At 44.9% G+C, this 25,637-nt stretch overlaps 1 protein-coding gene across 1 annotated transcript in view; it reads left to right on the top strand.

Annotated features, from left to right (window-relative positions):
* LOC120914249 (neuronal cell adhesion molecule-like) overlaps positions 1-25,637 on the top strand; it is a 507,806-nt gene that overhangs the window by 472,403 nt on the left and 9,766 nt on the right. The gene's annotated exons all lie outside the window — the stretch shown is intronic.

Here is a 25,637-nt window from a genome sequence, read left to right as displayed (position 1 = left end):
TCAACCATGTGAATTTCTAAATGTTGTACCTTCATTAAATGTATCCATATTGCTACACTTAGAGGCGCCTCTCTCCTATTTTTATACTCAGTTGTGACATTACGCTACTCTTATATCAAGACGTCGCTTGAATATCAAGTCAAAATGTATTAAAACATTTTGTCTGTCTTTCAAAACGCTCTAAAAACCAAGTTTCTCTCAAACCAAGGTTTTACTGTACTCTTTGTGGGATTTTTAAGGCAACCAATAAATGAATACAGTATGTTATATAGAAAATTACATTCTTTGCTATTTTTATTTTTTTAATAAGAGGAATTGTTTAAATACTGTATTTAAAATAAATATTTCATATATATTTGTTGTCACATAACATATATTTTACATTTCATAATAAGCCATATAGAACAAGTCTGGATGCAATTGATGGTTCCAAGAGTTGAGAATATCTAACATGTTTCAAAATACAGTACATACAATATCTTCTTCAGGGAATTAATACCACTCTGCAACATAAAGCAGATTATCGATCTGTGTCTCTATATGTATGGTGCCACATCCAAAAGAAAAATCAGAAAAAAACAATGGGTCCCCTGACTGGACTTTAAAGGCACAAAGATATAAACCACAAAGTGGATAAATGTTTATGTAAAAAAGAAAAAATATAATTTATTATATAAGTACAAAACAGATTATATTAAAACATTGACATGATATGGAATGAATATAGACTAGAATATAAATGAGTTCAAAGTACAAACAAGCATTGTAGGACGTGATTCTTCAACGTATACCCAACGTTTCTGAGAGATGCCTCTCTTTCCTCAGGGGTGTAGAGAAGAGTCAGCAATTTGTCTATAATGTGTATAACAGATAGTCAGCATGAACCGTACAGCATTTTATCAAAGTATGCTCCATATTAAAGAAATAGTAATTTCTCAGTACTCACAGCTTTGAAGCAGTTCTATCGGCAGATCATTCCATTCATGCGTTAAAAACAGAGAAGATGAGCAGCATTATGATCTGGGTTCACTGGTATAACCAAACGTGATTGGAGATAGTTCAGATATTGCCTGGCCGATGCCCTAGGCCCCCATACACAGTGCTGCTAGAGCCAATCTCTGCTGGGCCCTGTGAAGATAGTATGGGATGGTAATATATGATTGCCCTTCCAGGGGGGGATTTTTATTATTATTGTCTTATTACTTATTTTGTTGTATATTAAATAAGTTAGGATAACACATTCATAGGTCTTACCAGATTATTCACAATAAAGAAATTGTATTGCTGTGACTTGTAACCACTGCAAATAAAAATTTATATAGTGCGGAGGTTATGGTCTATAGTGTAACAGTTGGTAAAATATTGCAACCATTAAATAAGATGTAGGTGGTCTGCTTATTTGTTTGAAAAAAAGGTTATAAACAGTTCTTTATTGTAGAGACTTTGGGCCCAGATTCTCAAAGGCGTTACGACGGCGCAACACCATTTGCGCCGTCATAACTCCTCATTTGGCCCCGGGTATCTATGCGACTGATTCTTAGAATCAGTTACGCATAGATACCCATTAGATCTGACAGGCGTAAGGCTCTTACGCTGTCAGATCTAAAATGCAATTTTGTTTCCCGCCGCTAGATGTCGCGGACGTTGTTTTCCCCGTCGTTTATGTAAATTAGCAAATTACGGCGATTCCCGAACGTACGCGCGCTTGACGCAGAGAATTTACGTCGTTTCCGTAGCCTTTCCGACGCGTAAAGTTTGCCCCTAGTATTATGAGGGGCAACCAATGTTAAGTATGGCCGTCGTTCCCTACGTCGAAATTTTAAAAAATTACGTTGTTTGCGTAAGACGTCCGTGAATGGCGCTGGACGCCATTTACGTTAACGTCTAAGTAAATGACGTTGGTGCGACGTCATTTAGCGCAATGCACGTCGGGTAATTTACCCGACGGAGCATGCGCAGTTACGCTCGACGCGGGAGCGCGCCTAATTTAAATGGTGCCCGCCCCATTTGAATTGGGCGGGCTTGCGCCGAGCGATTTAACGATACATCCGCCGCAAGTTTACAGGTAAGTGTTCTGAGAATCAGGCTGTAAACCTGTAAACCTGCGGCGGTGTAACGTAAATCACATACGTTTACGCTGCCCAGGAGCAACGTAAGGCTTCATTTCCACTGGCGTTTTTACAGCCACTGTTGTTAGCCTTTTTTTTTTTTTGAGCTGGAGCTCAAAAACGCAGCGGTAGCTTTTTTGAGCGTTTTTGAGCATTTTTTAACGTCTGGCGTTTTTACAGCTCTACTCTGGAGCTTCAGAACGCCCTGGTCCTGCGTTTTTTTTACAGCTCAAAAACGCCTATGCCATTTGCAGCTCAAAAACGCCTATGTGGGCATGATGCCATAGAATAACATGGACAGGCGTTTTTAAGCTGTAAAAAACGCTCAGAAAAGTGGCTGTAAAAACGTCAGTGGAAATGAAGCCTTAATGTATGAGAATCTGGGCCTTTTATTCTATGAGAGAGAAAAAAAGGATCTCACCTTAGAATTAACTTAAATAGTATATATATTTTTTTATTTTATTTTAATGATATAACCTATATTATGACAATAACCTACCACAAGATAGCGTACATATCGAGATTGTTTTTGTGTGGTATTGACAGCCCTTTACTGGTTGTCTGACTTATAGATAAGGCTGGTGTCAATGAAAGCATTGAAAGTTATTGAGTGTGACCTGAGCTAAAAGTATGATGACTAATAGCTGGATTCTGGATGACGAGCGCATAGTTGCTGCGGCGTAAGTTTGCAAGGCAAGTACTGTATTCACTAAGTACTTGCCTGCTAAGTTACGGCGGCGTAGCGTAAATCAGGCGGGCGTGATGGCGCCTAATTCAAATTTATTTGAGGGGGCGTGTTTTATGGTAATGGAGGGTGACCTTACGTGATTGACGTATTTTACGAACGCCGCATGCGCCGTCCGCCTACATATCCCAGTGTGCATTGCGGCAAAGTACGCCGCACAGTCCTATTGGTTTCGACGTGGACGTAAATGACGTAAATCCCTATTCACGAACGACTTACGCAAATGACGTAAAATTTTCGAATTTCGACGCGGGAACGACGACCATACTTAACATTACTATTCCAGCTATTTGATGGAATAAATTTAGGCCTGATAATGCGTTACGTAAACGGCGTATCTGTACTGCGTCGGCCGGGCGTACGTTTGTGAATAGGCGTATCTAGTGATTTACATATTCTACGCCGACTGCAATGGAAGCGACACCTAGCGGTCAGCCTAAAAATTACACTTTAGGATACGACGGTGGTAAGACACTTACGCCGCTCGTATCTGAGCCTAATTTAAGCGTATCTGGTTTCCAGAATACGCTTAACCACTTAAGCCCCGGACCAATACGCTGTCTAAAGACCCAAGGTGTTTTTACAATTTGGCAATGCGCTGCTTTAACTGTAATTGCGCGGTCATGCAATGTTGTACCGAAACGAAACTTGCGTTCTTTTCTTCCCACAAATAGAGCTTTATTTTGATGGTATTTGATCGCCTCTGCGATTTTTATTTTTTGCGATATAAACGCAAAAAGACCGTAAATTTTGAAAAAAAAATGATTTTTCTTATAACAAAAAGTAAAAAAAATCGAATAAACTAAATTTTAGTCAAACATTTAGGCCAAAATGTATTCAGGCCACATGTCTTTAGTAAAAAAAATCGCAATAAGCGTATATTTATTGGTTTTCGCAAAAGTTATAGCGTCTACAAACTAGGGTACATTTTCTGGAATTTACACAGCTTTTATTTTATGACTGCCTATCTCATTTCTTGAGGTGCTAAAATGGCAGGGCAGTACAAAACCCCCCCAAATGACCCCATTTTGGAAAGTAGACACCCCAAGGAAACTGCTGAGAGGCATGTTGAGTCCATTGAATATTTAATTGATTGAAGTGATTGAATAATGACGAAAAAAAAAAAAAATGTTTACAAAAAGTTGTCACTAAATGATATATTTCTCACACATGCCATGGTTATATGTGGAATTGCACCCCAAAATACATTCTGCTGCTTCTCCTGAGTACGGGGATACCACATGTGTGGGACTTTTTGGGAGCCTAGCCGCATACGGGGCCCCAAAACCCAAGCACCGCCTTCAGCATTTCTAAGGGCACAAATTTTTGATTTCACTCCTCACTACCTATCAAGGTTTCGAAGGCCATAAAATGCCAAAATAGCAAAAAAAAAAACCAAATGACCCCATTTTGGAAAGTAGACACCCTAAGCTATTTGCTGAGAGGCATGTCGAGTCCATGGAATATTTTATATTTTGACACAAGTTGCGGGAATATGACAAACTGATTTTTTTTTGCACAGAAGTTGTCACTAAATGATATATTGCTCACACATGCCATAGTTATATGTGGAATTGCACCCCAAAATACATTCTGCTGCTTCTCCCGAGTACGGGGATACCACATATGTGGGACTTTTTGTGAGCCTAGCCGCATACGGGGCCCCGAAAACAAAGCACCGCCTTCAAGATTTCTAAGGGCATACATTTTTGATTTCACTCCTCACTACCTATCACTACCTATCACAGTTTTGAAGGCCATAAAATGCCAAGATGTCACACAACCCCCCCAAATGACCCCATTTTGGAAGAAGACACCCCAAGCTATTTTGCTGAGAGGCATGTCGAGTCCATGGAATATTTTATATTTTGACACAAGTTGCGGGAATATGACAAACTGTTTTTTTTTTTGCACAAAGTTGTCACTAAATGATATATTTCTCACATATGCCATGGGCATATGTGGAATTGCACCCCAAAATACATGTCTGCTGCTTCTCCTGAGTACGGGGATACCACATGTGTGGGACTTTTTGGGAGCCTAGCCACGCCTAGCCACACAAATCTTGAAGGCAGTGCTTGGTTTTCGGGGCCCCGTACGCGGCTAGGCTCCCAAAAAGTCCCACACATGTGGTATCCCCGTACTCAGGAGAAGCAGCAGAATGTATTTTGGGGTGCAATTCCACATATAACCGTGGCATGTGTGAGAAATATATCATTTAGTGACAACTTTGTGCAAAAAAAAATCAGTTTGTCATATTCCCGCAACTTGTGTCAAAATATAAAATATTCCATGGACTCGACATGCCTCTCAGCAAATAGCTTGGGGTGTCTTCTTTCCAAAATGGGGTCATTTGGGGGGTTGTGTGACATCTTGGCATTTTTATGGCCTTCAAAACTGTGATAGGTAGTGATAGGTAGTGAGGAGTGAAATCAAAAATGTATGCCCTTAGAAATCTTGAAGGCGGTGCTTTGTTTTCGGGGCCCCGTATGCGGCTAGGCTCACAAAAAGTCCCACACATGTGGTATCCCCGTACTCAGGAGAAGCAGCAGAATGTATTTTGGGGTGCAATTCCACATATAACCGTGGCATGTGTGAGAAATATATCATTTAGTGACAACGTTTTGTATTTTTTTTTTTTTGGTCATTATTCAGTGACTTGGGGCAAAAAAATTAAATATTCCATGGACTCAACATGCCTCTCAGCAAATAGCTTGGGGTGTCTACTTTCCAAAATTGGGTCATTTGGGGGGGTTTTGTGCTGTTTTGGCATTTTATTGCCTTCGAAACTGTGATAGGTAGTGAGGAGTGAAATCAAAAATTTATGCCCTTAGAAATGCTGAAGGCGGTGCTTGGTTTTCGGGGTCCCGTACGCGGCTAGGCTCCCAAAAAGTCCCAAACATGTGGTATCCCCGTACTCAGGAGAAGCAGCAGAATGTATTTTAGGTGCAACTCCACATATAACCATGGCATGTGTGAGCAATATATCATTTAGTGACACATTTTTCTTTTTTTTTTTTTTTTTTCTCATTATTCAATCACTTTGGACAAAAAAAAAAAAAATCAATGGACTCAACATGCCTCTCAGCAGTTTCCTTGGGGTGTCTTCTTTCCAAAATGGGGTCATTTGGGTTTTTTTGTGCTATTTTGGCATTTTATGGCCTTCGAAACTGTGATAGGTAGTGAGGAGTGAAATCAAAAATTTACACCCTTAGAAAGCCTGAAGGCGGTGATTGGTTTTTGGGTCCCGTACGCGGCTAGGCTCCCAAAAAGTCTCACACATGTGGTATCCCCGTACTCAGGAGAAGCAGCAGAATGCATTTTGGGGTGTAATTCCACATATGCCCATGGCATGTTTGAGCAATATATCATTTAGTGACAACTTTGCGCAAAAAAAAAATATATATATATATATATTTATATTTCCCGCAACTTGGGTCAAAATCTAAAATATTCCATGGACTTAAGATGCCTCTCAGCAAATAGCTTGGGGTGTCTACTTTCCAAAATGGGGTCATTTGGGGGGGTTTTCAATTGTCCTGGCATTTTATGCACAACAATTAGAAGCTTATGTCACACATCACCCACTCTTCTAACCACTTGAAGAAAAAGCCCTTCTGACACTGTTTGTTTACATAAAAACATATTATTTTTTTGCAAGAAAGTAAAGTTGAACCCCCAAACATTATATATTTTTTTTAAAGCAAAGGCCCTACAGATTAAAATGGTGGGTGTTGCAAAAAAAATTTCCACACAGTATTTGCGCAGCGTTTTTTCAAACGCATTTTTTGGGGAAAAAATACACTTTTTTTTATTTTAAAGCACTAAAACACACTATATTGCCCAAATTATTGATGAAATAAAAATTATGATCTTAGGCCGAGTACATGGATACCAAACACGACATACTTTAAAATTGCGCACAAACGCGCAGTGGCGACAAACTACATACATTTTTAAAAGCCTTTAAAAGCCTTTACAGGTTACCACATTAGATTTACAGAGTAGGTCTACTGCTAAAATGACTGCCCTCGATCTGCCCTTCGCGGTGATACCTCACATGCATGGTGCAATTGCTGTTTACATATGACTCCAGACCGACGCTTGCGTTCGTCTTTGCGCAAGAGCAGGGGGGGACAGGGATGCTTTTTTTTTATTTTTTTATTTTTTATATATTTATTTCGCTTTTTTTATTTTATTTGTTAACTGTTCCTTCCATTTATTTATTTTTTTACCATTTTTATTGTTATCTCAGGGAATGTAAATATCCCTTATGATAGCAATAGTTAGTGACAGGTACTCTTTTTTTTTTTTAAATGGGGTCTATTAGACCCTAGATCTTTCCTCTGCCCTCAAAGCATCTGACCACACCAAGATCGGTGTGATAAAATGCTTTCCCATATTCTCAATGGCGCCGTTTATATCTGGGGGGGGGGGACATTCCCTCCCACTGAATGTAAAAGCAGTCTAGAGGCTAATTAGCCGCTAGGACTGCTTTTACATGAAAGCCGACCGCTGGCTGAAAAGAATGATACCAAGATGATGCCTAAACCCGCAGGCATCATTCTGGTATAACCATTCAAAGTCCTGCAACATACCAGTACGTTGATGGTTCTTGTTGGACATGTATTGTAATCTTTTTTTTTTTCATGCAGCCTGTTGGCTGAACAAAAAAAAGATTGATCGGTGGGTATGCCCACCATTAGAATACCTCCCTTCATCCACCCACTTCTAATGATGGGCATACATGCACCATTTATATATGCCGAAGCATGGGGGCATCCTCCCGCAAAAAAGTTATGCCGCGTACGGTCAGACTTTTCTATGCCGCGTACACACGGTCGGACTTTTCTATGCCGTGTACACATGGTCAGACTTTTCCACAGGAAAGCCTCCGTAGGAATGTCAACCGTATGTACGCGGCATTAGGAGCAAAATCGCTCCTCCGCCCCTAATGCCCCCATGCTCCGGCATATATGCTCTTTTTTGAACTGTAGTGGTGAAATCACCTCCTACAGCATTGGAGTCGCGGCTTTATATATCGTGGGAGCAAACGCTGTTGCTGTCACGCTAAATAAATCCGCACTGCAACTGAATGGCGTACCTGCTAAGCAAATGATGGTTAACATTAAAACAAAGTAACATTCCAGTATAACAGTAAGATCATACCATACCTGCAAAGCAAATACCTATAAAAAAACATAGTAAAAAATAAAACATTTTTTAACGCAACCTGTGCCTAAAATATATATATGCCAAAGCATGGGGGCATCCTCCCGCAAAAAAGTTATGCCGCGTACGGTCGGACTTTTCTATGCCGCGTACACACGGTCGGACTTTTCTATGCCGTGTACACATGGTCAGACTTTTCCACGGGAAAGCCTCCGTAGGAATGTCAACCGTATGTACGCGGCATTAGAGCAAAATCGCTCCTCCGCCCCTGCTGCCCGCATGCTTCGGCATATATGCTCTTTTTTTTAACTGTGGTGGTGAAATCACCTCCTACAGCACTGGAGTCGCGGCTTTATATATCGTGGGAGCAAACGCTGTTGCTGTCAAGATAAATAAGTCCGCGCAACAGCTGAATGGCGTACCTGAAAACAGTAAAATAAATTACATACCTGAAAAGCAAGCATGAAAAAACATAACAACAATAAAACTTTGCAGAATAGAATACAGTAAAAAAGAGCAGAACAATAGAGAGAGAATAGAGAGGGAGAGAACAATAAAACGACAACTATTTTTGGTTTTTTTATTTTATATTTTTTTGTGTGTTTTTATTTTTTACTTTTTTTTTTTTTTTAACACTTTTTTTTTTGTAACTGTGAACTGTAACTTCAACTTTTCGGTTCCAGGTTTGGGTCTCTCAAAATGCGATGGCATCTTGGGAGACCCTGTGTGAGTGTGCCTAGCCTGTGAAATGTTTCACCCTACACTAATAATTAACGTGTGTGTGGAAGCGTTCAAAACATTCACCAATACAAAGACCAGGATTGCCAGGACATTTGGGACAAAAATAACGGGTGTCACGCCTAAATCCGCGCTTGGTACAGACACGACATTTTCTTTGGGGGGCTCGTTGGGTAGGGGTACTCTGGAGGACATAAGAAAAATGCCTCTCATGCAGTCGGCTTACTGCATTTGGTAGGAGATGGTGAGGTACAATACCGCCTGGATACAGGAGTTCTGTGATGATATCCCTCTGGAATTGAAGGAAGGATTCATTCCGTCCTGAAGCTCTGTATACGACATGAGCATTCAGTAGAGCCAATTGAAATAAATGTAGAGACACTTTTTTGTACCAGCGTCTCGTCTTACGGGCAATATGATACGGCGCCATTAACTGGTCGTTGAGGTCCACCCCTCCCATGTTTTGGTTATATTCGTGGACACAGAGGGGTTTCTCCACAACACCAGTCGCCGTACGAATTTGGACTGTCGTGTCTGCGTGAAGGGTGGTAAGAACGAAAACATTCCTATTGTCCCGCCACTTCACAGCGAGCAAATTTTTACATCTGCAGCAGGCTCTCGCCCCCGGCCTAACACGGGCATCTACAAGCCGCTGGGGGAAGCCCCGGCGATTAGGTCGCACGGTGCCACATGCTCCAATCTGTTGATCAAATAAGTGGCTAAAAAGTGGCACGCTGCTGTAAAAATTGTCCACATACAAATGGTACCCCTTTCCGAATAAGGGTGACACCAAGTCCCAAACAATCTTGCCAGCGCTCCCCATGTAATCTGGGCATCCTTCCGGCTCTACCTGACTATCTTTTCCCTCGTAAACCCTAAAGCTCCATGTGTAGCCTGTGGCCCTGTCACAGAGCTTATAGAGCTTGACCCCGTATCTGGAACGCTTGCTGGGAAGGTACTGTTTGAAAGACAAGCGGCCAGCAAATTTAATCAGGGACTCATCAACGCATACAACCTGCTGGGGATTAAACAAGGCTGCAAAACGTTCGTTGAAAATGGTTTACGAGGGGCCGAATTTTGTAGAGCCGGTCAAATTCAGGGTCTCCACGTGGACGACAAAGTGCATTGTCACTGAAATGCAGGAACCGCAGGATCGCCTCGTATCGTTTCCTGGCCATGTGAGCAGAGAAAATGTACATATGGTCAATGGGATGTGTGGACCAATACATCCGCAATGACGGAAATTTGTGTATTGCCCATGTTGAGGGTAAGGCCCAGAAAGGTCTTAAATTCGGAAACCTCGAGAGGTTTCCATTGTTTGGCAAGGCGAGACTGGGGGTTAGCGGCGATGTAAGTACCAGCATATAAATTAGTCTGGTCCACAATAGATCTATAGAGATCTTCCGTGAAATACAGCGAATAAAAATCAAGTGACGTAAAGTTCGCTGTATCCACCTGAATACCGGGTTGGCCAGTGAATGGGGGAAGTACAGGTGCTGTAGAAGTGGTGGGGACCCAATCAGGATAGGCAAATTCTACAGGAAGGGCACTATGGGCACGACGGGCCTGTCTCTGTCTTCTTCTTGGTGGCAGCGGGACACTACTTGTGCTTGCCACATCGCCAGCTTCAACTGCACTTATGGGACTCGCCACGTCACCAAGTGTTACTGCAGTGCTGGATAAACGACCAGGGTGTACTAGGCCGCTGGTGCTTGCCAATTCACCAGAAGGAATAGCGGCGCTAGTACTGGATCTCTGCTCCATACGAGGGTCCTGCGGTTCTTGCTGCTCAACAACATCAGAATGGGATCGGGTACGCCTGGCCTTAGCAGGGACCTCAACTTCGTCGTGCGAGCTATCTGACATGGAGCCGCTGTCGTAAATGGGTTCATATTCTGAGCCAGAATCTGTCAGATGCGTGACCTCCTCCTCTTCACTATCTGACATGCACATGAACTCCAAGGCCTGCTTATCATTGTACCTTCGGTTTGCCATTTTGGACTCTAAATTTAGTGGTACAATGGTAAGGATTCACAGGTAAAAAAAGCACCTGACTATAGAAAAGCAAATGTAGAAAACGCTTCAAAAAAAACTGTAAGCGATCGCAGGGATCAGCCTGTCTCTGCGAAAGCTGCAGTTATGTGTCTTGTGTTTTGTAAGTGACAGTGATCGATCGATACTGCACTTGGGTGGGTTGGGCTGGGCAGAGGGGGAAAACGCAGGTGCTAGCGGGTATCTGGGCTGATTCCGCTAACAATGCGTTTTTGGGTACCCTAAACTGCTGGGTACGCTAGTATAGATCTGATCAGATCAGGTATCGATCCGTTCAGATCCTATACCACTAAGGGGGGTGTATGCTTAGCGAGTGGGTGTAAGCGGTACTGGCTCTAACCTAACGCTGCCTGGGGCGACGCAGACCCTGACTGGCGCTAAAATTAAATTTATATCACCCGCCGGGTTAACTAGGGGGCAATCAGGGGGTTAAAACCTTTATTCGGTAATATATGGGGGTACCTAACGCTTTCTAAAAACCTGGTGGCGAACCTAAAATAACTAAATAACTAACTGGCTAACCACGTCACCAGTGACACTTATACAGTGATCAGTGGTGAAAGGGTTAACTCTAGGGGCAATCAGGGGTTAAAACCTTTATTTATGGGGGTACCTAACGCTATATAAACCTGGCGGCGAACCTCAAAAAGAAACTAACTGCCTAGCGGCAACAGTGACACTAATACAGCGATCAGAAACCGATCGCTTAGTGACACTGGCAATAGGGGTGAAAGGGTTAACTCTAGGGGCAATCAGGGGTTAAAACCTTTATTTATGGGGGTACCTAACGCTATATAAACCTGGCGGCGAACCTCAAAAAAAAACTAACTGCCTAGCGGCAACAGTGACACTAATACAGCGATCAGAAACCGATCGCTTAGTGACACTGGCAATAGGGGTGAAAGGGTTAACTCTAGGGGCAATCAGGGGTTAAAACCTTTATTTATGGGGGTACCTAACGCTATATAAACCTGGCGGCGAACCTCAAAAAAAACTAACTGCCTAGCGGCAACAGTGACACTAATACAGCGATCAGAAACCGATCGCTTAGTGACACTGGCAATAGGGGTGAAAGGTTTAACTTTAGGGGCAATCAGGGGTTAAACCTTTATTGGGGGGGGTAGGGGGCTACCCCGGACCTAAAGGGGCCTAAACCTAACTGCCCTGACACTTTTTTCTGTCACACTGACACTAAAGCAGTGATCAGAAAATAAATGATCACTGCAATCAGTGACACTGTGACAGGGGGTGATCTGGGGGTGCTGGGGGGGGTGATCGGGGGGGGTTATGTGCCTATGTGTGCTGTGTCAGTGTGCTGTTGGTGCAACTCACAGTACTGACGTCTTCTCTCCTCTGGAACCGGACGAAAAGACCGCCAGAGGGGAGAAAACGTCACTTCCTCCCTGCCTGTGTTTACAGTTACACAGGCAGGGAGGGCTCAGCTGGAAGCTCATTCGCTGACGGAGATCGAGAGGGGACGGCTGGAAACCAATAGCCGCCCCCTCCTCCCGGACCTCCCGTACACCGTTCCCGGCCCTCGCATGTACCGGAGGGGGTCCCGATCGGACCCCCGAACCCAGGTAAGGCGGGGACGTACCTGTACGCCCATGTGCCTGTACGTGCCATATTGTGGACGTATATGTACATGCGGGGGTCGGGAAGTGGTTAAATTAGCGCCGGCACACATTCAGACTTAGGCTGGCGTATCTACTGATACGCCGGCCTAAGTCTTTCTGAATCCACCTATAAGGCTATAAGTTACCATAAAGGAATTGTATGTGTTGTAAGCAAATAACAATTAGGAGTAGTCCAAACCATGTGCTGGATCACAGCTAACTTGCTTCCCTCCTTGTTTAAATACCCTCCTCCCGCCAATCAGCGACACACAGCGCAACGATATGCAGCTGTGTTCGCACAGGGCTGTGGAGGGAGGTATAGGCTGACAGGGAGACTGATTCCCTGGGCCGAGGGTGCACGCCCCCCTCCCCGAACGCGCGTGCGCGTTGACGCACGACGGAGTGACGGGCTGCACCCAAGGACCACCGACACAGGAGCTCCCCCGCCGCACTGGGCATGCGCATGGGGGGAGCAAGATGGTGACCAGGCGGTGGTGTCCGCACTAAGTCGCCATCTAATGCTCTAACACTCTGCAACATAGAGCAGCTTTATTTAGAATCAATGCATTGTTTCAACATAGATAAATCTCATTCTGTGCATTCAAAAGCACTTACATAATACACTGTCTGTTTTGGCTCTGTCCAAGGAAAGCACTGAGGATTATATTTCCAGAAGCGCATTTGTGAGGTCAGCACTGATGTTGGACGAGAAGGCCTGGCTTGCAGTCTCTACTCTAATTCATTCCAAGGGTGTTCTATCTAATTCAGGTCTGGACTCTGTGCAGGCCAGTCAAGTTCCTCCACCCCAAACTCGCTCATCAATGTCTTTATGGTCCTTGCTTTTGTGCACTGGTGCGCAGTCATTTTGAACAGGAAGGGGCCATCCCCAAACTGTTTCCACAAAGTTGAGAGCATGAAATTGTCCAAAATGCCTTGGTAAACTGACACCTTAAGAGTACCCTTCACTGGAACTACTGTAAGGGGCCAAGCCCAACGTCTGAAACATAACCCCACACCATAATTAGGGATGAGCCCGATGTTCTCGTTGAATAGCGAACAATTTGGGGTGTTCGCGGCAAATTCAAAAGCCATGGAACACCCTTTTAAAATCTATGGGAGAAATCAAAAGTGCTAATTTTAAAGGTTAATGCCGCGTACGCACATTTTTCGACATGAAAAAAACCAAAGTTTTTCGGCATGTAGAAAAAACAATGTTTTTCCAACTTCATCATTAAAACGACGTTGCCCACACACCATCGTTTTAAAAAAATGCTCTAGCAAAGCGCGGTGACGTACAACACGTACGATGGAACTATAAAGGGGAAGTTCCAATGCGGATGACGCCACCCTTGGGGCTGCTTTAGCTGATTCCGTGTTAGTAAAAGACGATTCGCACTTTTCTGTCTGTTACAGCGTCTGTTACTCCATTACGAATGGTAGTTTTACCAGAACGAGCGATCCCGTCTCATAACTTGCTGAGCATGTGCAGGTTTTTAATGTCGTTTTAGCCCACACACGATAATTTTTTACAACCCGAAAAAACGACATTGTTTAAAACGTCGTTAAAAAATGCAGCATGTTCGGAATTTTTTTTTTCGTTTTTGAGAACACGAAAAATGATGTGAAGCCCACACGATCATTTTAAATGACATTTTTTAAAAACTAAGTTTTTTTCATGCCGAAAAATGATCGTGTGTACGCGGCATTATATGCATGGTATTGTCATAAAAAGTGTTTGGGGACGTGTGTCCTGCCCCAGGGACATGTATCAATGCAAAAAAAAGTTTAAAAACTGCCGTGTTTTGGGAGCAGTGATTTTAATAATACTTAAAGTGAAACAATAAAAGCAAAATATTCCTTTTCGTACCTGGGGGGTGTCTATAGTATGCCTGTAAAGTGGCGCATTTTTCCAGTGTTTAGAAAAGTCCCTGCAGCAAAATGACATTTCTAAAGGGAAAAAGTCATTTAAAACTGCTCGCGGCTGTAATGAATTGTCGAGTCTTGCAATACAGATAAAAGTCATTGGAAAAAACGACATGGGTTCCCTGAAAAATGTTCCCCCGCCCCCTCTGACGCCATGGGAAATTGCAGGAAACCCTGTGGCGTCAGAGGGGGCGAGGTCACCCGTGGCGCCACAGGGAAACCAGGAAACCCCTGTGGCATCAGAGGGGGCGGGATCGCACGTGTACATCACTGGTGGCTCTACTCTCAGCTATTTAACCACTTAACCCCCAGACCATATTGCTGGTCAAAGACCAGAGCACTTTTTGAGATTCGGCACTGCGTCACTTTAACTGACAATTGGGCGGTCGTGCGATGTGGCTCCCAAACAAAATTGGCGTCCTTTTTTCCCCACAAATAGAGCTTTCTTTTGGTGGTATTTGATCACCTCTGCGGTTTTTTAGTTTTTGCGCTATAAACGAAAATAGAGCGACAATTTTGAAAAAAAAATGAATATTTTTTACTTTTTGCTATAATAAATATCCCCAAAAAATATATAAAAAAAAAAATTTTTTTCCTCAGTTTAGGCCGATACGTATTCTTCTACATATTTTTCTTAAAAAAAAATTGCAATAACCGTTTATTGATTTGTTTGCGCAAAAGTTATAGCGTTTACAAAATAGGGGGTATTTTTATTAATATTTTTTTTTACTAGTAATGGCGGTGATCAGCGATTTTTTTTTCGGTACTTCGACATTATGGCGGCCAATTCGGATACTTTTGACACATTTTTGGGACCATTGGCATTTTTATAGCGATCAGTGCTATAAAAATGCATTGATTACTATAAAAATGACACTGGCAGTGAAGGGGTTAACACTAGGGGGCGGGGAAGGGGTTAAGTATGTTCCCTGGGTGTCTTCTAACTGTAGGGGGGTGGCCTCACTAGGGGAAATTACTGATCTTCTGTTCATACATTGTATGAACAGAATATCAGCATTTCTCCCCCTGACAGGACCGGGAGCTGTGTGATTACACACACAGCTCCCGGTCCCCGCTCTGTAATGAGCGATCGCGTGTGCCTGCACGGGAGTCGGGGGCGGGCGCGCGCCCCTAGTGGCCTGCGAGAGGGCCGATATAGAGCTATAAGCTCTCGCGCAGGGGAGCCGACCTGCCGCCGTAAAACGACGATGGCTGGTCGGCAAGTAGTTAAGAGCTGTCACGGCAGGTGTAGCGTCATTCGACGGGAACATCCCATGGAGGTGGATCGTGGCAGCGTTTTTATTTTTCCCGTACTCTAGGGTCAAGAATGGATTACATCGCTGGATTTTTTTTCTTTTTAAATAAAGGACTTGTCCCAAGCTGTGTCTTGTGTTTTTTACAATTTTTGACACTTTTTTTGTGAAATGGTATGGATACAATGTACCTCATTACCAATTCACATAGGGGGGGCGGGATTTTGGGGTCCCCTTTGTTAAAGGGCTTTCAGATTCTGATAAGCCCCCCACCCGCAGACCCCCACAACCACTGGGCAAGGGAGGTGGGGATGAGGCCCTTGTCCCCATCAACATGGGGACATGGTGCTTTTGACCCCAATGCATCCTCCCAATGTTGAGGGCATGTGGCCTGGTACAGTTCAGAAGAGGGGGGGCGCTCTCTCATCCCCCCTCTTTTACTGTGGCCTGTCAGGTTGCGTGGTAATGGACTGGGGGGGAACTAATGCCATTTTTTTTATGACTTTTATCTGTATTGCGGGACCCAACAATTCATTATAGCCGTGAGCAGTTTTAACCTCTTGACCACTGGGCACTTAAACCCCCTTCCTCACCAGACCAATTTTCAGCTTTCGGTGCTCTCACAATTTGAATGACAATTACTCAGTCATACAACATTGTGCCCATCTGAAATTTTTGTCCTTTTTTTCCCACAAATAGAGCTTTCTTTTGGTGGTATTTGATCACCTCTGCGATTTTTATTTTTTGCGCTATAAAAGAAAAAACACTGAAAATTCTGTAAAAAAAAAAAAAAAAAAAATATCTCGTTTCTGTCATATTAGCAGGTATTGCAGAGTATTGGGTGGTATTGTGGAGTATTGGGTGGTATTGCAGAGTATGGGGGGGGGTTATTGCAGAGTATGGGGGGGTTATTGCAGAGTATGGGGGGTTATTGCAGAGTATGGGGGGTTAATAGCAGAGTATGGGGGGGTTATTGCAGAGTATGGGGGTTAATTGCAGAGTATGGGGGGTTAATTGCAGAGTATGGGGGGTATGGGGGTATTGCAGAGTATGAGGGGTTAATTGCAGAGTATTGCAGAGTATTGCACAGGGAGGGAGGGATGGATCTGTGACTGCATGTGTCACAGATCCATCCCACAGCAGCTGCTGCTGCTGCCGCTCTCCCCCCCTCTCCTCTCACACTGTACCGATCGGTACAGAGAGGAGAGGGAGGAACCGGCGTCATGACATGACGCCGGTTTGTTTACAAGTGATCGCTCCGTCATTTGACAGAGCGATCACGTGGTAAACCGCCGCTATCAGCTGCGATTTACCGCGATCTGTGATGCGCCGGGTCTTCTAGACCCGGCGCTCACAGATGATTCCGGGAGCGCGCCCCAGGGGGCGCGCGAGTGAAGGATTCTGGGAGGACGTCCCAGGGACGTCGTCCCGGAATAACTCCACCGCGCTGTAGCAGTATTTTCGCTATGGCGTAGTGGGGTAGTGGTTAAATGACTTTTTTCCTTTTTAGAAATTTCATTTTGCTGTAGGGATTTTTCTAAACACAGGAAAAATGCGCCCCTTTACAGTTACGCCCCCCAGGTGGCAAAAAATTGTCCACTTTACAGACACCCCCCAGGTACGAAATTTAAAGGAATATTTCACTTTTGTTTCACTTTAAACATTATTAAAATCACTGCTCCCAAAAAAACTTCCCTTTTTTAAAACTTTTTTTGCATTGATACATCATGTCCCCTGGGGCAGGACCCAGGTCCCCAAACACTTTTTATGAAAATAACTTGCATATTATCCTTTGAAATTATCACTTTTGATTTTTCACATTCGTGTTCCATAGACTTTAATGGTGTTCGCGCGTTCAAACAAATTTTTTGTTTTGCCTGTTCGCATGTTCTGCTGCGAACCGGGGGGGGGGGGGGGGTTTGGCTCATCCCTAACCATAATCTCCCCCTCACCCATAGGCGTGCACACCCTAATCATTCCTGTGCTAGGTCTGTGCTTTAACACATTTTGCTAGTACTGACTGCCTGCAACATGTCTGTCCCTGTGTAGCTCACATGATGGACCGATGCAGTAGTGGCAAGCGGCAGCGGGCGGCGCGGGTGGGGGAGTGTTAGATGACACCCGGAAGAAGCTGTAGACAGTTGGTGCTGTTGAGTGCCCCCTCCAATCATTGGTAAAGCGGGTTGATTTTGGCAGAAGCGAATAGCGATGTGACACAGGGGAGAGGCGGGCTGTGGGTATCTTGCGTCCCCTCCCCTTTCTCCTGTCAGCCGAGCTCCAGTGTAGAGCAGAGAGCGCTCTAATGTATTCGCAGGGACAACGCCTACCTTCCTGCCCACTATCCCCATTGGCTACAGCAGAGGGCCAATCAGACGACACTGGGGAAGGAAGCATCATGGGAAGCATAGTCCCGGAAGATAGGCGCCGGGCGCCACCAGCATCCGTTTTGTTAGTGCTCCCGACTCGAGTCCCTCATCGTCGGATCGCCTCCCCCCTTAATGTGCCGATGGATCAGTAAAGCAGCATGCTCCTCCTCCTCTCTGCCAGACCCCTCCTCCTCTCTGCCAGACCCCCCCTCCTCTCTGCCAGACCCCCCTCCTCTCTGCCAGACCCCCTCTTCTCTGCCAGACCCCCCCTCCTCTCTGCCGGACCCCGCCCTCCTCTCTGCCAGACCCCCCCTCTCCTCTCTGCCAGCCCCCCCTCCTCTCTGCCAGACCCCCCCTCCTCTGCCAGACCCTCCTTCTCTCTGCCAGACCCCCCCTCCTCTGCCAGACCCTCCTCCTCTCTGCCAGACCCCCCTCCTCTGCCAGACCCCTGCCCTCCTCTGCCAGACCCCTCCTCCTCTCTGCCAGACCCCCCCCTCCTCTGCCAGACTCCTCTCCTGCCAGACCCCCCCTCCTCTCTGCCAGACCCCCCTCCTCTCTGCCAGACCCCCCCTCCTCTCTGCCAGACCCCCCCCCTCCTCTCTGCCAGACCCCCCTCCTCTCTGCCAGACCCCCCCTCTCCTCTCTGCCAGACCCCCCCCTCCTCTCTGCCAGACCCCCCCTCCTCTCTGCCAGACCCCCCCTCCTCTCTGCCAGACCTCCTCCTCTCTGTCAGACCCCCATCTTCCCTGTCAGCTCACCCTTGTGGCAACATGTGGCATGTGACCAATCCTGTGGCAAGTGACAATCCGTAACGTGTGGCAAGTGACAATCCGCAACATGTGGCAGGTGACATGGCAAGTGGACAATCCGCAGCTTGTGGCAGGTGGACAATCCGCAACTTGTGGCAGGTTACGTGGTAAGTGACTATATGCGGCGTATCCTATGTTAAGTATGGCCGTCGTTCCTGCGCAGAGTTTTGAATTTTTACGTCGTTTGCGTAAGTCGGTCGCGAATACGGATGGACGTAATTTACGTTCAAGCCGAAACCAATGACGTCCTAGCGACATCATTTGGAGCAATGCACGCTGGGAATTTAGCCGGGACGCGCCTGATTTAAATACTACACTCCCCCTAGCCGCGGAATTTGAATTCCGCCGGGGGATTTACGATCCGCCGGCGCAAGTTTCAAGGTAAGTGCTTTCTGAATACTGCACTGGCCTCTCAATTTGCACCGGCGGATCTAAAGATCCGCTAATCTATCTGAATCTAGCCCTATAAGTTTTTTAAGTTTTTCACTCACTCACTTGTAGAGGGGGTTGGCAGTCCATGAGGTATATAGGCTACCCATATAGCTCTGGGAGTCAGCTGGAGATATGTAGTGATGTATTACTATAGTCTGCAGCAAGTAAATAAAGGAGTGGAAAAATTAAACAACAGGTGAGATTGTACCTTCAACGCTGCTACCACATGGGCCAACATAAGAGAGGTTGCTTTAGTGTCCGTAGACAGATGAACCTTCCCAAAGAGCTCTCCAGCAGTGATTTCAAACAGTAGAACAAACCCACTGGATAGAGAGGGAGATGATGAGGGGCATGGCCCACAAATATTCAGCACAAGCAGTTTAGACTGGTCAAGAAACATGATCCTGGAAATAATGCTGCTGCCATCTTCTCTGCTCCCTCTGGTTACGTCTGGAGGATGGAGTAGACCAGGCATGTCCAAAGTCCGGCCCGCGGCCAAATGCGGCCCCCCCTGTTGATTTAATATGGCCCCCCTGGGGATTTGGATATATATAATGTTTGTGGCCCCCAGGGCCACAAAAGTTATGTACCGTATTTATCGGCACTGCTTTGGAGGGGACAGGGAGGGGGCAGATCACATTAAGAGAATCTCCTGTTTACTCAGCAGCGTCTGTATTGGAAGTCCCGTCTCCTGGGATGCCATTGGACGACTGTTCTGTCTATCATAGGAGGCGGGACTTTGTATTAAAGAGGACTCAGAGTAAACAAGAGATTCTCCTGTTTGTAATCTGTCTGCACTCGTCCCACCCCCCCCCCTCCCTCTGCCCTCCGAGGCTACAGATGGCTGCATTTAAGGCACATGTGAGGCTGCAATTATGGCACGTGAGGCTGCATTCTTGGCACGTGTAAGGCTGCATTCATGGCACACGTGAGGCTGCATTGGTTGCAATGGTGAGGCTGCATACGCCGATTAATACAGTATATCCAAATAACACGCCCAAGCTCATCCTTAGTCCCGAGCAGCACTCTGGGATTCGTTGGGGCCACAAAAGAAATATATACAGTATATCCAAATAACATGCCCGGGCTCATCTCTTCACCACACACAGCCACAAAGGTAAGAGAACTCTTGTTGGGCCGTGTATTAGTGCTCAGACTAACACACTTAGACCGAATTTTAATGGATCAAAGAATGTCAGGCAAATTAGTCGGCCCTCGCGCATGTTCACTTCATCAAATCTGGCACTCTTTGAAAAAAGTTTGGACACCCCTGGAGTAGACCATATGGGTGATGATCTAGGGGTAGCTGGAAGACGGTGCGATGGTTGCTGCTCCAGCAAGCCAGTTTGATCAACAGCTCCTTCCCCTTTAATGACATTGTAAACTGTGTACGTTGTGCCATGGGCATTATAGATAGCTTAAATGGGAAACCCCATCTATACTTGACTCTGGCTGTTTGGAGGATACTTGTGACCTCTTTCATTCTGCGTCCTTCGGTCCAATGTCGCAGGAGAGATATCAGGGTAAATCTGCAGTTTAACCCCATCCAATTCAATGCAGGGGGAGTTTTTGGAGGCTCTCATAATTTGCACATTAACACATCTCTGGGGGGTTTTCAGGTTGGTGGTTTGGGTCTTAATGCCCTGTGCAGTCTGTCACATGCAAAAGCAGACAATGGCTTGTCAGGAACAAGACCATGAAAGAGCTTTGTAATGGCCTGAGTTAAATCAGTGATTGATTCTGGGATACCACGCACTCTTATATTATTGCGTCTGTTCCTATTGTCCAAATCCTCTATGTGTGCTTGCATGAAGGAGAAGCTGTCAGCCAGGCGTCTCATAATCTTTCCTGAGGTCATTGTTTGCAAGGGCTAGTTCGTCATGCTTGGTTTCAAATATGTCAGTGTGGCCTCCTATGCTAGCAATCTCTTGAGAGAGAAAATTAGTAGATTTGTGAAGCTCCTGTCCAAGCTTATCTACTAGTTTTTCATATATGGCAGTCAAACTTGCGTCCAGATCAGCCTTAGAGAGAGGCTGTGAGTACTCACTGTTTGTAGGAGGACGAGCTGGAGTTTGAATGGAGCTGCTGGAGGCCGCATGGTGGCCGGCGCCATTTTGGGACATCTTCTCAGCAGTAAGGAGAAAGTTTGTCAGCGTGTGCTGGGAGCGGCAATTTCGCCCTTTTTTGCTGGATAGTCATACACCGGGTTGTTCCTCTGGGGTGGTGGTGTGTTGTTGGAGGTTTTTGTGGTGGATTAGCCCCAGGAATCCTGCCTGGCCTGCCTAGTCAGATGGAGCTTCTGCTCAGCAACGTCCGTCTCGCATCGCACTGCGCCATGCGCCCTGTCATCAGCTTATTTTGAATGAAAATTGCGCAAATATACGATATGGCTGAAGCTATCGGCTGATTAAACCACTTGCAAGTGGCGTTTTTTTTTGTTTTTTTTTCAGTCAGTGATTGGCTTTTCTCATTGGCTTTCTCGCTTTCAAAAGCAGCAGGAGGGGTCGTCCCCCACCCGCCCTCCTGCTGCTCCACAATGTTTCTCGGACTTACCATTTTTACCAGCGCACCCGAGAAACAATTCTACGGCATGCTCAGCTGGCCATAGAGGTTTCCAGAGACCAGATCGTCTCTGATTGCCTCTATGATCTTGGAGGACCAGGTCTAGGACGGATGTAAACTATGCCCAGATTCTCGTAGGGCGGCGTAAATGTAAGCGGGCGTAGCGGATCGTAGTTACGTTACGCCGCCGCAACTTAGAGAGGCAAGTGCTGTATTCACAAAGCACTTGCGCCCAAAGTTACGTTGGCGTAGCGTAAATGTGCCGGCGTAAGCGCACCTAAATCAAATGAGGAACACGGGGGCGTGTTTTATGTTAAACTTATCATGACCCCACGTAAATGACGCTTTCTTCGAACAGCGCATGCGTGCGCATGCTCATTATCATGTTGAATTTTCAAATTAAATTACGCCCGCTCAATGCCTAGTCGACGTGAACGTAACTTACGTCCAGCCCCCATTCACGGACGACTTACACAAACGACGTTAAAATACGACGCTGTTCGTAACGTATCCGGATGTCCATACCATACCTGCTTTATGAAGGGTAACTTTACGCCGGCGTATGTCTTACGAAACAACGTATCTTGATACACCGGGCGCACGTACGTTTGTCAATCGGCGTATCTAGCTAATTTGCCATATTCAACACGGAAATATACGGAACGCCCACCTAGCGGCAGCGTAAATATGCACCCTAAGATACGACGACGTAGGAGACTTGCGCCGCTCGTATCTAGGGCAACTGTGAGGCGTATCTGATTCTATGAATCAGGCGCCGAGTTTGCGACGGGCAGCACTCTAGATTTACCACGGCGTATCTGGAGATACGCCAGCATAACTCCTTTGCTAATCCGGGCCTATATATTTGTTTTAAAAACCAAAAGATTAATTTTGTTGTATGTATGTATATGTAAATGTGTTCGCACCACACATGTGAGGTATCACCACAAATGGTAGAGCGAGAGCAATAATTCTAAGTGCTAGAATTAACCTGTAAAAAGTTTTCAAGCGTTGCAAATGGAGATTTGTAAATATCGTAGTTTGTCACCATTCCACGAACGTGCACAATTTTAAAGCGTGACATGTGGGTATCTATTTACTTAGCATAACATCATCTTTTATATTTTACCAAAAGATTGGGTTATATATTGTGTAAATGCATTAAAAGCATTAAAGTATATTTTTTTCTATAAAATTGCTTTTGAGAAACCTCTGTGCAAGTACCATGTGACATAAAAAATTGCAAACGATTATTATTTTATTCTCTAGGGCAGTGGTCTCAAGTACCGGCCCGCGGGCCATTTGCGGCCCGCGGACCAGTTAAAAATGGCCCGCAGGCAGGGTTGGAAGTGAGGGGAGCAAAAAAAAAAAAAAAAAAATGTTTTTTTTTTTTTTTTGAGCTGGCGCCATCTGGTGGTGAGCCGTTGGTATTACAAGTTATTACCACCAAATGTGAGCTGGGCGCCATCTGGTGGTGGCCGTTGGTATTACAAGTTAAGCATTACAAGTTAAACAGCAATTCTAATGTCATTTTACACTATTTTCACTGCCATATTCTTCCCTCTAATTAGAACCCCCAAACATTATATTATATTTTTTATCCTAACACCCTAGAGAATAAAATAGCGATCGTTGCAAAACTTTCTGTTACGCCGTATTTGCGCAGCGGTATTACAAGCGCACTTTTTTGGGAAAAAATTACACTTTTTTTAATTAAAAAATAAGACAACGGTTAAGTTATCCCATTTTTTTAATATTATGAAAGATAATGTTACGCCGAGTAATTCATACCCAACATGTCACGCTTCAAAATTGTGTCCGCTTGTGGAATGCCGACAAACTTTTTTACCCTTTAAAATCTTCATAGGCGACGTTTAAAAAAATCTACAGGTTTGCATGTTTTAAGTTACAGAGGAGCTAGAATTATTGCTCTCACTCTACCAATCGCGGCGATACCTCACATGTGTGGTTTGAACACCGTTTACATATGCGGGCGCTGCTCACGTATGTGTTCGCTTCTGTGCGCAAGCTCGTCGGGACGGGGTGCGTTTTCTGGCTCCTAACTTTTTTAGCTGGCTCCTAGATTCCAAGAAAATTTGTCAAACCCTGACTTACACAGTGCTGGTGGTAATAATGCGCTCGCTGACACCAGTGCTGGTGGTAATAATGCGCTCGCTGACTCCAGTGCTGGGGGTTAATAATGTGTTCGCTGACACCAGTACTGTTGTTTTTGAAGTTTGAAATTTGCATGCGGCCCCCCATGGCATATGAAAACTTGTCTTGTGGCCCTCAGGTAACTTTGAGTTTGAGACCCCTGCTCTAGGGTCTCTGCTAAAAAATATATATATATCATTTTTGGGGGTTCTAAGTAATTTTCTTAACAAAAAGCACCAGAAAAGACTTGGTAGGCAAGTGGTTAAAAAAGATTGAAAAAAACGTTTGAATTACATATGTCATGTGAGTTAGATCAATGAAACAGGAAGGTTAATGGGCACACTTAACCACTTGCCCACCAGGTAAATTCTGGCACTTCTCTCCTTCATGTGAAAATCACAATTTTTTTGCTAGAAAATTAATCAGAACCCCAAACATTATTTATTTTTTTTTAGCAGACATCCTAGGGAATAAAATGGCAGTCATTGCAATACTTTTTGTCACACCGTATTTGCGCAGCGGTCTTACAAGGCACTTTTTTTTGGATAAAAATCACTTTTTTGAATTAAAAAATAAGACAACAATACATTTTGCCCATTTTTTTTATATATTGTGAAAGATAATGTTACGCCGAGTAAAATGATACCCAACATGTCACGCTTAAAAATTGCGCCCGCTCGTGGCATGGCGTCAAACTTTTACCTTAAAAATCTCGATAGGCGACGTTTAAAAAAATCTACAGGTTGCAATTTTTTGAGTTGCAGAGTAGGTCTAGGGGCTAGAATTATTGCTCTCACTCTAACGATCGCGCGATACCTCACTTGTGTGGTTTGAATACCGTTTTCATATGCGGGCGCTACTCGCGTATGCGTTTGCTTCTGCGCGCGAGCTCGTCGGGACGGGGCGCTTTAAAAAAATTTTTTTTGGTTTTCTTATTTATTTTTATTTCGTTTTATAATTTTTTACACTGAAAAAAAAAAAAAAAAAATTGATCACTTTTATTCCATTACAAGGAATGTAAACAATCCCTTGTAATAGAAAAAAGCATGACAGGTCCTCTTAAATATGAGAATCTGGGTCAAAAAGACCTCAGATCTCATAATTAGACTTAAATGCAAAAAAAAAAAAAAAAAAATGTCATTTTTTCAAATGACAAAAAAAAAAATGTTTCTTAAGAGGCTGGGCGGGACTGACGTTTTGGACGTCACTTCCGCCCAGCAGAGCTATGAGGACGGGTGAAGGAGATTTCTCCTTCAGTCCCGTCCCCCGCTCAGCTGCCGGACACATCCGATCCCCTCCGCCGCTACCGACGGCTCCGGTAAGCGGCGGAGGGCGCGGGAGAGCGGCGGGAGGGGGGGGCCCTCTCCGCCACCGATAACGGCGATCTTGCGGCGAATCCGCCGCGGAGACCGCCGTTATCGTGTACACCACCCGCCCCTGAAAAGATGAATATCTCGGTTGTGGCAGCAGCTGCTGCCGTTATCGAGATATTCAACTTTAAAAAGAGACGTCTTTTTGACATGGGGCGGTGGTCAAGAGGTTAATATATAACTGACATGTTCAAGATTTTCTACATGAGGATCTCTCTGAATGCATTATTATTATCATCTTTATATGATAAATATTAAACCTGTCATGTTTGTGATATGTTGCGTTTGCACAGCCTGCACAGTCCTAATCCCCGACTTTGGCTCCCCCCCAGTGTGG

The sequence above is a fragment of the Rana temporaria genome, chromosome 9, assembly GCF_905171775.1.
Source record: "Rana temporaria chromosome 9, aRanTem1.1, whole genome shotgun sequence".
In the NCBI taxonomy this organism is placed as follows: domain Eukaryota; kingdom Metazoa; phylum Chordata; class Amphibia; order Anura; family Ranidae; genus Rana; species Rana temporaria.
This window is presented reverse-complemented; position numbering and strand designations above follow the sequence as displayed.